We start from the raw sequence: 17656 nt of genomic DNA on the forward strand, positions 1-17656 counted from the left end.
GATATAAGAGGCTGCGGGGTCATATATATGATATAAGAGGCTGCGGGTCCATATATATGAAATAACAGGAGGCTGCGGGGTCATATATATGATATAAGAGGCTGCGGGGTCATATATATGATATAAGAGGAGGCTGCGGGGTCATATATATGATATAAGAGGCTGCGGGGTCATATATATGATATAAGAGGCTGCGGGGTCATATATATGATATAAGAGGCTGTGGGGTCATATATATGATATAAGAGGCTGCGGGGTCATATATATGATATAAGAGGCTGTGGGGTCATATATATGATATAAGAGGAGGCTGCGGGGTCATATATATGATATAAGAGGCTGCGGGGTCATATATATGATATAAGAGGCTGCGGGGTCATATATATGATATAAGAGGCTGCGGGGTCATATATATGATATAAGAGGAGGCTGCGGGGTCATATATATGATATAAGAGGAGGCTGCGGGGTCATATATATGATATAAGAGGAGGCTGCGGGGTCATATATATGATATAAGAGGAGGCTGCGGGGTCATATATATGATATAAGAGGAGGCTGCGGGGTCATATATATGATATAAGAGGAGGCTGCGGGGTCATATATATAATATAAGAGGCTGTGGGGTCATATATATGATATAAGAGGAGGCTGCGGGGTCATATATATGATATAAGAGGCTGCGGGGTCATATATATGATATAAGAGGCTGCGGGGTCATATATATGATATAAGAGGCTGCGGGGTCATATATATGATATAAGAGGAGGCTGCGGGGTCATATATATGATATAAGAGGCTGCGGGGTCATATATATGATATAAGAGGAGGCTGCGGGGCCATATATATGATATAAGAGGCTGTGGGGTCATATATATGATATAAGAGGCTGCGGGTCCATATATATGATATAAGAGGAGGCTGCGGGGTCATATATATGATATAAGAGGAGGCTGTGGGGTCATATATATAATATAAGAGGAGGCTGCGGGGTCATATATATGATATAAGAGGCTGTGGGGTCATATATATGATATAAGAGGAGGCTGCGGGGTCATATATATGATATAAGAGGCTGCGGGGTCATATATATGATATAAGAGGAGGCTGTGGGGTCATATATATAATATAAGAGGAGGCTGCGGGGTCATATATATGATATAAGAGGCTGTGGGGTCATATATATGATATAAGAGGAGGCTGCGGGGTCATATATATGATATAAGAGGCTGCGGGGTCATATATATAATATAAGAGGAGGCTGCGGGGTCATATATATGATATAAGAGGAGGCTGCGGGGTCATATATATGATATAGGAGGCTGCGGGGTCATATATATGATATAAGAGGCTGCGGGGTCATATATATGATATAAGAGGCTGCGGGGTCATATATATGATATAAGAGGCTGCGGGGTCATATATATGATATAAGAGGCTGTGGGGTCATATATATGATATAAGAGGAGGCTGCGGGGTCATATATATGATATAAGAGGCTGCGGGGTCATATATATGATATAAGAGGCTGCGGGGTCATATATATGATATAAGAAGCTGCGGGGTCATATATATGATATAAGAGGAGGCTGCGGGGTCATATATATAATATAAGAGGCTGTGGGGTCATATATATGATATAAGAGGAGGCTGCGGGGTCATATATATGATATAAGAGGCTGCGGGGTCATATATATGATATAAGAGGCTGCGGGGTCATATATATGATATAAGAGGCTGCGGGGTCATATATATGATATAAGAGGAGGCTGCGGGGTCATATATATGATATAAGAGGCTGCGGGGTCATATATATGATATAAGAGGAGGCTGCGGGGTCATATATATGATATAAGAGGCTGTGGGGTCATATATATGATATAAGAGGCTGCGGGTCCATATATATGATATAAGAGGAGGCTGCGGGGTCATATATATGATATAAGAGGAGGCTGTGGGGTCATATATATAATATAAGAGGAGGCTGCGGGGTCATATATATGATATAAGAGGCTGTGGGGTCATATATATGATATAAGAGGAGGCTGCGGGGTCATATATATGATATAAGAGGCTGCGGGGTCATATATATGATATAAGAGGAGGCTGTGGGGTCATATATATAATATAAGAGGAGGCTGCGGGGTCATATATATGATATAAGAGGCTGTGGGGTCATATATATGATATAAGAGGAGGCTGCGGGGTCATATATATGATATAAGAGGAGGCTGCGGGGTCATATATATGATATAGGAGGCTGCGGGGTCATATATATGATATAAGAGGCTGCGGGGTCATATATATGATATAAGAGGCTGTGGGGTCATATATATGATATAAGAGGCTGTGGGGTCATATATATGATATAAGAGGAGGCTGCGGGGTCATATATATGATATAAGAGGCTGCTGGGTCATATATATGATATAAGAGGAGGCTGCGGGGTCATATATATGATATAAGAGGCTGTGGGGTCATATATATGATATAAGAGGCTGCGGGGTCATATATATGATATAAGAGGAGGCTGCGGGGTCATATATATGATATAAGAGGCTGCGGGGCCATATATATGATATAAGAGGAGGCTGCGGGGTCATATATATGATATAAGAGGCTGTGGGGTCATATATATGATATAAGAGTAGGCTGCGGGGTCATATATATGATATAAGAGGCTGCGGGGTCATATATATAATATAAGAGGCTGCGGGGTCATATATATGATATAAGAGGCTGCGGGGTCATATATATGATATAAGAGGCTGCGGGGTCATATATATAATATAAGAGGCTGCGGGGTCATATATATGATATAAGAGGCTGCGGGGTCATATATATGATATAAGAGGCTGCGGGGCCATATATATGATATAAGAGGAGGCTGCGGGGTCATATATATGATATAAGAGGCTGTGGGGTCATATATATGATATAAGAGGAGGCTGCGGGGTCATATATATGATATAAGAGGAGGCTGCGGGTCATCTATATGATATAAGAGGCTGCGGGGTCATATATATAACATAAGAGGCTGCGGGGTCATATATATGATATAAGAGGCTGCGGGGTCATATATATGATATAAGAGGCTGCGGGGTCATATATATGATATAAGAGGCTGCGGGGTCATATATATGATATAAGAGGAGGCTGCAGGTCCATATATATGATATAAGAGGAGGCTGCGGGGTCATATATATGATATAAGAGGCTGCGGGGTCATATATATGATATAAGAGGCTGTGGGGTCATATATATGATATAAGAGACTGTGGGGTCATATATATGATATAAGAGGCTGCGGGGTCATATATATAATATAAGAGGAGGCTGCGGGGTCACATATATGATATAAAAGGAGGCTGCAGGGCCATATATATGATATAAGAGGAGGCTGTGGGGTCATCTATATAATATAAGAGGAGGCTGCAGGACCATATATATGATATAAGAGGCTGCGGGGTCATATATATGATATAAGAGGCTGCGGGTCCATATATATGATATAAGAGGAGGCTGCGGGGCCATATATATAATATAAGAGGAGGCTGCGGGTCCATATATATAATATAAGAGGAGGCTGCGGGGCCATATATATGATATAAGAGGCTGTGGGGTCATATATATGATATAAGAGGAGGCTGTGGGGTCATATATATGATATAAGAGGCTGCGGGGTCATATATATGATATAAGAGGCTGTGGGGTCATATATATGATATAAGAGGCTGTGGGGTCATATATATAATATAAGAGGAGGCTGCGGGGTCATATATATGATATAAGAGGCTGTGGGGTCATATATATAAGAGGCTGCGGGTCCATATATATGATATAAGAGGAGGCTGCGGGGTCATATATATGATATAAGAGGAGGCTGCGGGTCCATATATATGATATAAGAGGAGGCTGCGGGGTCATATATATATGATATAAGAGGAGGCTGCGGGGTCATATATATATGATATAAGAGGAGGCTGCGGGGTCATATATATGATATAAGAGGAGGCTGCGGGGTCATATATATATGATATAAGAGGAGGCTGCAGGGTCATATATATATGATATAAGAGGAGGCTGCGGGGTCATATATATATGATATAAGAGGAGGCTGCGGGGTCATATATATATGATATAAGAGGAGGCTGCGGGGTCATATATATGATATAAGAGGCTGCAGGGTCATATATATGATATAAGAGGAGGCTGCGGGGTCATATATATGATATAAGAGGCTGCGGGTCATATATATGATATGAGGAGGCTGCGGGTCCATATATATGAAATAACAGGAGACTGCGGGGTCATATATATGATATAAGAGGAGGCTGCGGGGTCATATATATGATATAAGAGGAGGCTGCGGGGTCATATATATAATATAAGAGGAGGCTGCGGGGTCATATATATGATATAAGAGGCTGCGGGGTCATATATATGATATAAGAGGAGGCTGCGGGGTCATATATATGATATAAGAGGAGGCTGCGGGGTCATATATATGATATAAGAGGCTGCGGGGTCATATATATGATATAAGAGGCTGCGGTCCATATATATGATATAAGAGGCTGCGGGGTCATATATATGATATAAGAGGCTGCAGGGTCATATATATGATATAAGAGGCTGCGGGGCCATATATATGATATAAGAGGCTGCGGGGTCATATATATGATATAAGAGGAGGCTGCGGGTCCATATATATGATATAAGAGGCTGCGGGGTCATATATATATGATATAAGAGGCTGCGGGGTCATATATTTGATATAAGAGGAGGCTGCGGGGTCTTATATATGATATAAGAGGCTGCGGGGTCATATATATGATATAAGAGGCTGCGGGGTCATATATATGATATAAGAGGCTGCGGGTCCATATATATGATATAAGAGGAGGCTGCGGGGTCATATATATGATATAAGAGGAGGCTGCGGGTCCATATATATGATATAAGAGGAGGCTGCGAGGTCATATATATGATATAAGAGGAGGCTGCGGGTCCATATATATGATATAAGAGGAGGCTGCGGGGTCATATATATGATATAAGAGGAGGCTGCGGGGTCATATATATGATATAAGAGGAGGCTGCGGGGTCATATATATGATATAAGAGGCTGCGGGGTCATATATATGATATAAGAGGAGGCTGCGGGGTCATATATATGATATAAGAGGCTGCGGGGTCATATATATGATATAAGAGGAGGCTGCGGGTCATCTATATGATATAAGAGGCTGCAGGGTCATATATATGATATAAGAGGCTGCGGGGGTCATATATATGATATAAGAGGCTGCGGGGTCATATATATGATATAAGAGGAGGCTGCGGGGCCATATATATGATATAAGAGGAGGCTGCGGGGTCATATATATGATATAAGAGGCTGCGGGGTCATATATATGATATAAGAGGAGGCTGCGGGGTCATATATATGATATAAGAGGCTGCGGGGTCATATATATGATATAAGAGGAGGCTGCGGGGTCATATATATATGATATAAGAGGAGGCTGCGGGGTCATATATATATGATATAAGAGGAGGCTGCGGGGTCATATATATATGATATAAGAGGAGGCTGCGGGGTCATATATATATGATATAAGAAGAGGCTGCGGGGTCATATATATATGATATAAGAGGAGGCTGCGGGGTCATATATATGATATAAGAGAGGGCTGCGGGGTCATATATATGATATAAGAGGCTGCGGGGCCATATATATGATATAAGAGGCTGCGGGGTCATATATATGATATAAGAGTCTGCGGGGTCATATATATGATATAAGAGGAGGCTGCGGGGTCATATATATGATATAAGAGGCTGCGGGGTCATATATATGATATAAGAGGCTGCGGGGTCATATATATGATATAAGAGGAGGCTGCGGGGTCATATATATGATATAAGAGGAGGCTGCGGGGTCATATATATGATATAAGAGGCTGCGGGGTCATATATATGATATAAGAGGCTGCGGGGTCATATATATGATATAAGAGGAGGCTGTGGGGTCATATATATCATATAAGAGGAGGCTGCAGGGTCATATATATGATATAAGAGGCTGCAGGGTCATATATATGATATAAGAGGAGGCTGCGGGGCCATATATATGATATAAGAGGCTGCAGGGTCATATATATGATATAAGAGGAGGCTGCGGGGTCATATATATATGATATAAGAGGCTGGGGGGTCATATATATGATATAAGAGGAGGCTGCGGGGTCATATATATGATATAAGAGGAGGCTGCGGGGTCATATATATGATATAAGAGGAGGCTGCGGGGTCATATATATGATATAAGAGGAGGCTGTGGGGTCATATATATGATATAAGAGGCTGCTGGGTCATATATATGATATAAGAGGAGGCTGCGGGGTCTTATATATGATATAAGAGGCTGCGGGGTCATATATATGATATAAGAGGCTGCGGGGTCATATATATGATATAAGAGGAGGCTGCGGGGTCATATATATGATATAAGAGGAGGCTGCGGGGTCATATATATGATATAAGAGGAGGCTGCGGGTCATCTATATGATATAAGAGGCTGTGGGGTCATATATATGATATAAGAGGCTGCGGGGTCATATATATAATATAAGAGGAGGCTGCGGGGTCATATATATGATATAAGAGGCTGTGGGGTCATATATATGATATAAGAGGCTGCGGGGTCATATATATGATATAAGAGGAGGCTGCGGGGTCATATATATGATATAAGAGGCTGCGGGGTCATATATATGATATAAGAGGCTGCGGGGTCATATATATGATATAAGAGGCTGCGGTCCATATATATGATATAAGAGGCTGCGGGTCCATATATATGATATGAGAGGAGGCTGCGGGGTCATATATATGATATAAGAGGAGGCTGCGGGGTCATATATATGATATAAGAGGCTGCAGGGTCATATATATGATATAAGAGGCTGCGGGGTCATATATATGATATAAGAGGCTGCGGTCCATATATATGATATAAGAGGCTGCGGGTCCATATATATGATATAAGAGGAGGCTGCGGGGTCATATATATGATATAAGAGGCTGGGGGGTCATATATATGATATAAGAGGAGGCTGCGGGGCCATATATATGATATAAGAGGCTGCGGGGTCATATATATGATATAAGAGGAGGCTGCGGGGTCATATATATGATATAAGAGGAGGCTGCGGGGTCATATATATGATATAAGAGGCTGCGGGGGTCATATATATGATATAAGAGGCTGCGGGGTCATATATATGATATAAGAGGAGGCTGCGGGGTCATATATATGATATAAGAGGCTGCGGGGTCATATATATGATATAAGAGGCTGCGGGGTCATATATATGATATAAGAGGAGGCTACGGGGTCATATATATATGATATAAGAGGAGGCTGCGGGGTCATATATATGATATAAGAGGCTGGGGGGTCATATATATGATATAAGAGGAGGCTGCGGGGCCATATATATGATATAAGAGGCTGCGGGGTCATATATATGATATAAGAGGAGGCTGCGGGGTCATATATATGATATAAGAGGAGGCTGCGGGGTCATATATATGATATAAGAGGCTGCGGGGGTCATATATATGATATAAGAGGCTGCGGGGTCATATATATGATATAAGAGGAGGCTGCTGGGTCATATATATGATATAAGAGGCTGCGGGGTCATATATATGATATAAGAGGCTGCGGGGTCATATATATGATATAAGAGGAGGCTGCGGGGTCATATATATGATATAAGAGGCTGCGGGGTCATATATATGATATAAGAGGAGGCTGCGGGTCATATATATGATATAAGAGGCTGCAGGGTCATATATATGATATAAGAGGCTGCGGGGTCATATATATGATATAAGAGGCTGCGGGGTCATATATATGATATAAGAGGAGGCTGCGGGGTCATATATATGATATAAGAGGCTGCGGGGTCATATATATGATATAAGAGGCTGCGGGGTCATATATATGATATAAGAGGCTGCGGGGTCATCTATATGATATAAGAGGCTGCGGGGTCATGTATATGATATAAGAGGCTGCGGTCCATATATATGATATAAGAGGCTGCGGGTCCATATATATGATATAAGAGGAGGCTGCGGGGTCATATATATGATATAAGAGGAGGCTGCGGGGTCATATATATGATATAAGAGGCTGCGGGGTCATATATATGATATAAGAGGCTGCGGTCCATATATATGATATAAGAGGCTGCGGGTCCATATATATGATATAAGAGGAGGCTGCGGGGTCATATATATGATATAAGAGGAGGCTGCGGGTCATATATATGATATAAGAGGCTGCGGGGTCATATATATGATATAAGAGGCTGCGGGGTCATATATATGATATAAGAGGAGGCTGCGGGGCCATATATATGATATAAGAGGCTGCGGGGTCATATATATGATATAAGAGGAGGCTGCGGGGTCATATATATGATATAAGAGGAGGCTGCGGGGTCATATATATGATATAAGAGGCTGCGGGGTCATATATATGATATAAGAGGAGGCTGCGGGGTCATATATATGATATAAGAGGCTGCGGGGTCATATATATGATATAAGAGGCTGCGGGGTCATATATATGATATAAGAGGAGGCTGCGGGGCCATATATATGATATAAGAGGCTGCGGGGTCATATATATGATATAAGAGGAGGCTGCGGGGTCATATATATGATATAAGAGGAGGCTGCCGGGTCATATATATGATATAAGAGGCTGCGGGGTCATATATATGATATAAGAGGAGGCTGCGGGGCCATATATTTGATATAAGAGGCTGCGGGGTCATATATATGATATAAGAGTAGGCTGCGGGGTCATATATATGATATAAGAGGCTGCGGGGTCATATATATGATATAAGAGGCTGCGGGGTCATATATATGATATAAGAGGAGGCTGCGGGGTCATATATATGATATAAGAGGCTGCGGGGTCATATATATGATATAAGAGGCTGCGGGGTCATATATATGATATAAGAGGAGGCTGCGGGGTCATATATATGATATAAGAGGAGGCTGCGGGGGTCATATATATGATATAAGAGGCTGAGGGGTCATATATATAATATAAGAGGCTGTGGGGTCATATATATGATATAAGAGGCTGCGGGGTCATATATATGATATAAGAGGAGGCTGCGGGGTCATATATATGATATAAGAGGAGGCTGTGGGGTCTTATATATGATATAAGAGGCTGCGGGGTCATATATATGATATAAGAGGAGGCTGCGGGGTCATATATATGATATAAGAGGCTGCAGGGTCATATATATGATATAAGAGGAGGCTGCGGGGTCATATATATGATATAAGAGGAGGCTGCGGGGCCATATATATGATATAAGAGGCTGCGGGGTCATATATATGATATAAGAGGCTGCGGGGTCATATATATGATATAAGAGGAGGCTGCGGGGTCATATATATGATATAAGAGGCTGCGGGGTCATATATATGATATAAGAGGAGGCTGCGGGGTCATATATATGATATAAGAGGCTGCGGGGTCATATATATGATATAAGAGGAGGCTGCGGGGTCATATATATGATATAAGAGGCTGCGGGATCATATATATGATATAAGAGGGCTGCGGGGTCATATATATAATATAAGAGGCTGCGGGGTCATATATATGATATAAGAGGCTGCGGGGTCATATATATGATATAAGAGGAGGCTGCAGGGTCATATATATGATATAAGAGGAGGCTGCGGGGGTCATATATATGATATAAGAGGCTGCGGGGTCATATATATAATATAAGAGGCTGTGGGGTCATATATATGATATAAGAGGCTGCGGGGTCATATATATGATATAAGAGGAGGCTGCGGGGTCATATATATGATATAAGAGGAGGCTGTGGGGTCTTATATATGATATAAGAGGCTGCGGGGTCATATATATGATATAAGAGGAGGCTGCGGGGTCATATATATGATATAAGAGGCTGCAGGGTCATATATATGATATAAGAGGAGGCTGCGGGGTCATATATATGATATAAGAGGAGGCTGCGGGGTCATATATATGATATAAGAGGCTGCAGGGTCATATATATGATATAAGAGGAGGCTGCGGGGTCATATATATGATATAAGAGGAGGCTGCGGGGTCATATATATGATATAAGAGGCTGCAGGGCCATATATATGATATAAGAGGCTGCAGGGTCATATATATGATATAAGAGGAGGCTGCGGGGTCATATATATGATATAAGAGGCTGCGGGGTCATATATATGATATAAGAGGAGGCTGCGGGGTCATATATATGATATAAGAGGAGGCTGCGGGGCCATATATATGATATGAGGCTGCGGGGTCATATATATGATATAAGAGGAGGCTGCGGGGTCATATATATGATATAAGAGGCTGCGGGGTCATATATATGATATAAGAGGAGGCTGCGGGGCCATATATATGATATAAGAGGAGGCTGCGGGTCATATATATGATATAGGAGGAGGCTTGCGGGGTCATATATATGATATAAGAGGCTGCGGGGTCATATATATGATATAAGAGGAGGCTGTGGGATCATATATTTGATATAAGAGGAGGCTGCGGGGTCATATATATGATATAAGAGGCTGCGGGGTCATATATATGATATAAGAGGAGGCTGCGGGGTCATATATATGATATAAGAGGCTGCGGGGTCATATATATGATATAAGAGGCTGCGGGGTCATATATATGATATAAGAGGCTGCGGGGTCATATATATGATATAAGAGGCTGCGGGGTCATATATATGATATAAGAGGAGGCTGCGGGGTCATATATATGATATAAGAGGCTGCGGGGTCATATATATGATATAAGAGGCAGCGGGGTCATATATATGATATAAGAGGCTGCGGGGTCATATATATGATATAAGAGGCTGCGGGGTCATATATATGATATAAGAGGCTGTGGGGTCATATATATGATATAAGAGGAGGCTGCGGGGCCATATATATGATATAAGAGGCTGCGGGGTCATATATATGATATAAGAGGAGGCTGCGGGGTCATATATATGATATAAGAGGCTGCGGGGTCATATATATGATATAAGAGGCAGCGGGGTCATATATATGATATAAGAGGCTGCGGGGTCATATATATGATATAAGAGGCTGTGGGGTCATATATATGATATAAGAGGAGGCTGCGGGGTCATATATATGATATAAGAGGCTGCGGGGTCATATATATGATATAAGAGGCTGCGGGGTCATATATATGATATAAGAGGCTGTGGGGTCATATATATGATATAAGAGGAGGCTGCGGGGTCATATATATGATATAAGAGGCTGTGGGGTCATATATATGATATAAGAGGCTGCGGGGTCATATATATGATATAAGAGGCTGCGGGGTCATATATATGATATAAGAGGAGGCTGCGGGGCCATATATATGATATAAGAGGCTGCGGGGTCATATATATGATATAAGAGGCTGCGGGGTCATATATATGATATAAGAGGCTGTGGGGTCATATATATGATATAAGAGGAGGCTGCGGGGTCATATATATGATATAAGAGGCTGCGGGGTCATATATATATGATATAAGAGGCTGCGGGGTCATATATATATGATATAAGAGGAGGCTGCGGGGTCATATATATGATATAAGAGGAGGCTGCGGGGTCATATATATGATATAAGAGGAGGCTGCGGGGTCATATATATGATATAAGAGGAGGCTGCGGGGTCATATATATGATATAAGAGGAGGCTGTGGGGTCATATATATGATATAAGAGGAGGCTGCGGGGTCATATATATGATATAAGAGGAGGCTGCGGGGTCATATATATGATATAAGAGGAGGCTGCGGGGTCATATATATGATATAAGAGGAGGCTGCGGGGCCATATATATGATATAAGAGGCTGCGGGGTCATATATATGATATAAGAGGAGGCTGCGGGGTCATATATATGATATAAGAGGAGGCTGCGGGGTCATATATATGATATAAGAGGCTGCGGGGTCATATATATGATATAAGAGGAGGCTGCGGGGTCATATATATGATATAAGAGGCTGCGGGGTCATATATATGATATAAGAGGCTGTGGGGTCATATATATAATATAAGAGGCTGTGGGGTCATATATATGATATAAGAGGCTGCGGGGTCATATATATGATATAAGAGGAGGCTGCGGGGTCATCTATATTGTCACGATGCCGGCTGGCAGGAGGTGGATCCTCTGTGCCAGAGAGGGATTGGCGTGGACCGTGCTAGTGGACCGGTTCTAAGTTGCTACTGGTATTCACCAGAGCCCGCCGCAAAGCGGGATGGTCTTGCTGCGGCGGTAGTGACCAGGTCGTATCCACCAGCAACGGCTCAACCTCTCTGACTGCTGAAGATAGGCGCGGTACAAGGGAGTAGACAGAAGCAAGGTCGGACGTAGCAGAAGGTCGGGGCAGGCAGCAAGGATCGTAGTCAGGGGCCACGGCAGGAGGTCTGGAACACAGGCTAGGAACACACAAGGAAACGCTTTCACTGGCACAATGGCAACAAGATCCGGCGAGGGAGTGCAAGGGAAGTGAGGTATAAATAGGGAGTGCACAGGTGAACACACTAATTAGAACCACTGCGCCAATCAGCGGCGCAGTGGCCCTTTAAATCGCAGAGACCCGGCGCGCGCGCGCGCCCTAGGGAGCGGGGCCGCGCGCGCCGGGACAGGACCGACGGAGAGCGAGTCAGGTACGGGAGCCGGGGTGCGCATCGCGAGCGGGCGCCACCCGCATCGCGAATCGCATCCCGGCTGGAGGCGGTATTGCAGCGCACCCGGTCAGTGGATCTGACCGGGGCGCTGCGGGAGCGAGAGTGTAGCGAGCGCTCCGGGGAGGAGCGGGGACCCGGAGCGCTCGGCGTAACAGTACCCCCCCCCTTGGGTCTCCCCCTCTTCTTGGAGCCTGAGAACCTGAGGAGCAGACTTTTATCTAGGATATTGTCCTCAGGTTCCCAGGATCTCTCTTCAGGACCACAACCCTCCCAGTCAACCAAAAAGAAGGTTTTTCCTCTGATCTTTTTGGAGGCCAGTATCTCCTTTACAGGAAAGATGTCCGAAGAACCGGAGACAGGAGTGGGAGAGATAAGTTTAGGAGAGAAACGGTTGATGATGAGTGGTTTAAGAAGAGAAACGTGAAAGGCATTAGGAATACGAAGAGAAGGAGGAAGAAGAAGTTTATAAGAGATAGGATTAATCTGGCACAAAATTTTGAAAGGACCAAGATAGCGTGGTCCCAATTTGTAGCTGGGAACACGGAAGCGGACATATTTAGCGGAGAGCCATACCTTGTCTCCGGGAGAAAAAATGGGGGGAGCTCTTCTTTTCTTATCAGCAAACTTCTTCATGCGTGATGAAGCCTGTAAGAGAGAATTTTGGGTCTCTTTCCATATGGTGGAAAGATCACGAGTTATTTCATCCACAGCGGGCAAACCAGAGGGCAAGGGAGTAGGGAGGGGGGGGAAGAGGGTGACGGCCGTACACCACGAAAAATGGGGATTTGGAAGAAGATTCAGAGACTCTGAAGTTGTACGAGAATTCGGCCCATGGTAGAAGATCTGCCCAGTCATCCTGGCGGGAAGAAACAAAATGCCGTAAATAATCACCCAGGACCTGGTTAATTCTTTCTACTTGCCCATTGGATTGAGGATGATAAGCAGAAGAAAAGTTCAATTTAATCTTGAGTTGTTTACAGAGAGCCCTCCAGAATTTTGACACGAATTGGACGCCTCTATCCGAGACGATCTGCGTGGGCAAACCGTGAAGACGAAAAATGTGTACAAAAAATTGTTTTGCCAACTGAGGCGCTGAAGGAAGACCAGGAAGAGGAATAAAATGTGCCATCTTGGAAAATCGATCAACGACCACCCAAACAACAGTGTTGCCACGGGATGGGGGTAAGTCTGTAATAAAGTCCATACCAATCAGAGACCAAGGCTGTTCGGGAACAGGCAGAGGATGAAGAAGACCAGCGGGCTTCTGGCGAGGAGTCTTATCCCGGGCACAGACAGTGCAGGCCCGCACAAAATCAACAACATCCGTCTCCAGAGTCGGCCACCAATAGAAACGAGAGATGAGTTGCACGGATTTCTTGATGCCCGCATGGCCTGCGAGATGGGAGGAGTGACCCCATTTGAGGATTCCGAGGCGTTGGCGTGGAGAGACGAAGGTCTTCCCTGGAGGAGTTTGCCTGATGGAGGCTGGAGAAGTGGAGATCAGGCAATCCGGAGGAATGATGTGTTGCGGAGAGAGCTCTACTTCCGAGGCCTCCGAGGAACGAGAGAGAGCATCGGCCCTAATGTTCTTATCGGCAGGGCGAAAGTGAATTTCAAAATTAAACCGGGCAAAGAACAGAGACCACCTGGCCTGGCGAGGATTCAGCCGTTGGGCAGACTGGAGATAGGAGAGATTCTTGTGATCGGTGTAAATAATAACTGGAAATCTTGATCCCTCCAGCAGATGCCTCCATTCCTCAAGTGCTAATTTAATGGCCAGAAGCTCTCGATCCCCGATGGAGTAGTTCCTCTCCGCCGGAGAGAAGGTCCTAGAAAAAAAACCACAAGTAACAGCATGCCCGGAAGAATTTTTTTGTAGAAGGACCGCTCCAGCTCCTACTGAGGAGGCATCAACCTCCAATAGGAAGGGTTTAGATGGGTCAGGTCTGGAGAGCACGGGAGCAGAAGAAAAGGCAGACTTGAGCCGTTTAAAGGCGTCTTCCGCTTGAGGAGGCCATGAATTAGGATTGGCATTCTTCTTGGTTAAAGCCACGATAGGAGCCACAATGGTGGAAAAATGTGGAATAAATTGTCTGTAATAATTGGTGAACCCCAAAAAACGTTGGATAGCACGGAGTCCGGAGGGGCGTGGCCAATCTAAGACGGCAGAGAGTTTGTCTGGATCCATTTGTAGTCCCTGGCCAGAGACCAAGTATCCTAGGAAAGGAAGAGATTGACATTCAAACAGACATTTCTCCATTTTGGCATAAAGTTGATTGTCACGGAGTCTCTGAAGAACCATGCGGACATGCTGGCGGTGTTCTTCTAGGTTGGCAGAAAAAATCAGAATATCGTCCAGATACACAACAACACAGGAATATAAGAGATCACGAAAAATTTCATTAACAAAGTCTTGGAAGACGGCAGGGGCGTTGCATAGGCCAAAGGGCATGACCAGATACTCAAAGTGTCCATCTCTAGTGTTAAATGCCGTTTTCCATTCATCCCCCTCCCTGATGCGGATGAGATTATAAGCACCTCTTAAGTCCAGTTTGGTAAAGATGTGGGCACCTTGGAGGCGATCAAAGAGTTCAGAGATAAGAGGTAGAGGGTAGCGGTTCTTTACCGTGATTTTATTAAGACCGCGGTAGTCAATGCAAGGACGTAGGGAGCCATATTTTTTGGACACAAAGAAAAATCCAGCTCCGGCAGGAGAGGAGGATTTGCGGATAAAGCCTCTTTTTAAATTTTCCTGGATGTACTCAGACATAGCAAGAGTCTCTGGGGCGGACAGAGGATAAATTCTGCCCCGGGGTGGAGTAGTGCCCGGGAGGAGGTCAATAGGACAGTCATAAGGCCTGTGAGGGGGAAGAGTCTCAGCTTGTTTTTTGCAAAACACATCAGCAAAGTCCATATAGGCCTTAGGGAGACCGGTTACAGGGGGAACCACAGGGTCACGGCAGGGAGTACTGGTAACCGGTTTAAGGCAGTCCTTGAAACAAGAGGTACCCCAACTCTTGATCTCCCCTGTGGACCAATCCAGGGTTGGGGAATGGTGTTGAAGCCAGGGTAGTCCAAGGAGAATTTCGGAAGTGCAATTGGAGAGGACCAAAAACTCAATTTTTTCGTGATGAGGTCCGATGCACATTAGGAGGGGCTCCGTGCGGAAACGTATGGTACAGTCCAATCTTTCATTGTTAACGCAATTGATGTAGAGAGGTCTGGCGAGACTGGTCACTGGGATGTTGAACCTGTTGATGAGAGAGGCCAAAATAAAGTTTCCTGCAGATCCGGAATCCAAGAAGGCCTTAGTGGAGAAGGAGAAGGTAGATGCAGATATCCGCACAGGCACAGTAAGGCGTGGAGAAGCAGAGTTGACATCAAGGACTGTCTCACCTTTGTGCGGAGTCAGCGTACGTCTTTCCAGGCGGGGAGGACGGATAGGACAATCCTTCAGGAAGTGTTCGGTACCGGCACAGTACAGGCAGAGATTCTCCATGCGGCGTCGTGTCCTCTCTTGAGGTGTCAGGCGAGACCGGTCAACTTGCATAGCCTCCACGGCGGGAGGCACAGGAACGGATTGCAGAGGACCAGAGGAGAGAGGAGCCGGGGAGAAAAAACGCCTCGTGCGAACAAAGTCCATATCCTGGCGGAGCTCCTGACGCCTTTCGGAAAAACGCATGTCAATGCGAGTGGCAAGATGAATGAGTTCATGTAGGTTAGCAGGAATTTCTCGTGCGGCCAGAACATCTTTAATGTTGCTGGATAGGCCTTTTTTAAAGGTCGCGCAGAGGGCCTCATTATTCCAGGAAAGTTCTGAAGCAAGAGTACGGAATTGCACGGCGTACTCGCCAACGGAAGAATTACCCTGGACCAGGTTCAGCAGGGCAGTCTCAGCAGAAGAGGCTCGAGCAGGTTCCTCAAAGACACTTCGAATTTCCGAGAAGAAGGAGTGTACAGAGGCAGTGACGGGGTCATTGCGGTCCCAGAGCGGTGTGGCCCATGACAGAGCTTTTCCAGACAGAAGGCTGACTACGAAAGCCACCTTAGACCTTTCAGTAGGAAACTGGTCCGACATCATCTCCAAGTGCAGGGAACATTGTGAAAGAAAGCCACGGCAAAACTTAGAGTCCCCATCAAATTTATCCGGCAAGGATAGTCGTAGGCCTGAGGCGGCCACTCGCTGCGGAGGAGGTGCAGGAGCTGGCGGAGGAGATGATTGCTGAGGCTGTGGTAGTAGCTGCTGTAGCATCACGGTCAGTTGAGACAGCTGGTGGCCTTGTTGCGCTATCTGTTGTGACTGCTGGGCGACCACCGTGGTGAGGTCGGCGACAACTGGCAGAGGAACTTCAGCGGGATCCATGGCCGGATCTACTGTCACGATGCCGGCTGGCAGGAGGTGGATCCTCTGTGCCAGAGAGGGATTGGCGTGGACCGTGCTAGTGGATCGGTTCTAAGTCACTACTGGTTTTCACCAGAGCCCGCCGCAAAGCGGGATGGTCTTGCTGCGGCGGTAGTGACCAGGTCGTATCCACTAGCAACGGCTCAACCTCTCTGACTGCTGAAGATAGGCGCGGTACAAGGGAGTAGACAAAAGCAAGGTCGGACGTAGCAGAAGGTCGGGGCAGGCAGCAAGGATCGTAGTCAGGGGCAACGGCAGGAGGTCTGGAACACAGGCTAGGAACACACAAGGGAACGCTTTCACTAGGCACGATGGCAACAAGATCCGGCGAGGGAGTGCAGGGGAAGTGAGGTATACATAGGGAGTGCACAGGTGAACACACTGATTAGAACCACTGCGCCAATCAGCGGCGCAGTGGCCCTTTAAATCGT

At 45.1% G+C, this 17656-nt stretch overlaps 2 protein-coding genes across 2 annotated transcripts in view; one reads left to right on the forward strand and one right to left on the reverse strand.

Moving 5' to 3' along the window:
* LOC130282607 (zinc finger protein 271-like) overlaps nt 1-17656 on the forward strand; it is a 330526-nt gene that overhangs the window by 246842 nt on the left and 66028 nt on the right. The gene's annotated exons all lie outside the window — the stretch shown is intronic.
* Nucleotides 1-17656, reverse strand: part of LOC130281610 (zinc finger protein 850-like) — a 126145-nt gene that overhangs the window by 77540 nt on the left and 30949 nt on the right. The gene's annotated exons all lie outside the window — the stretch shown is intronic.

Source organism: Hyla sarda, chromosome 7 (assembly GCF_029499605.1).
Source record: "Hyla sarda isolate aHylSar1 chromosome 7, aHylSar1.hap1, whole genome shotgun sequence".
Taxonomy (NCBI): Eukaryota; Metazoa; Chordata; class Amphibia; order Anura; family Hylidae; genus Hyla; species Hyla sarda.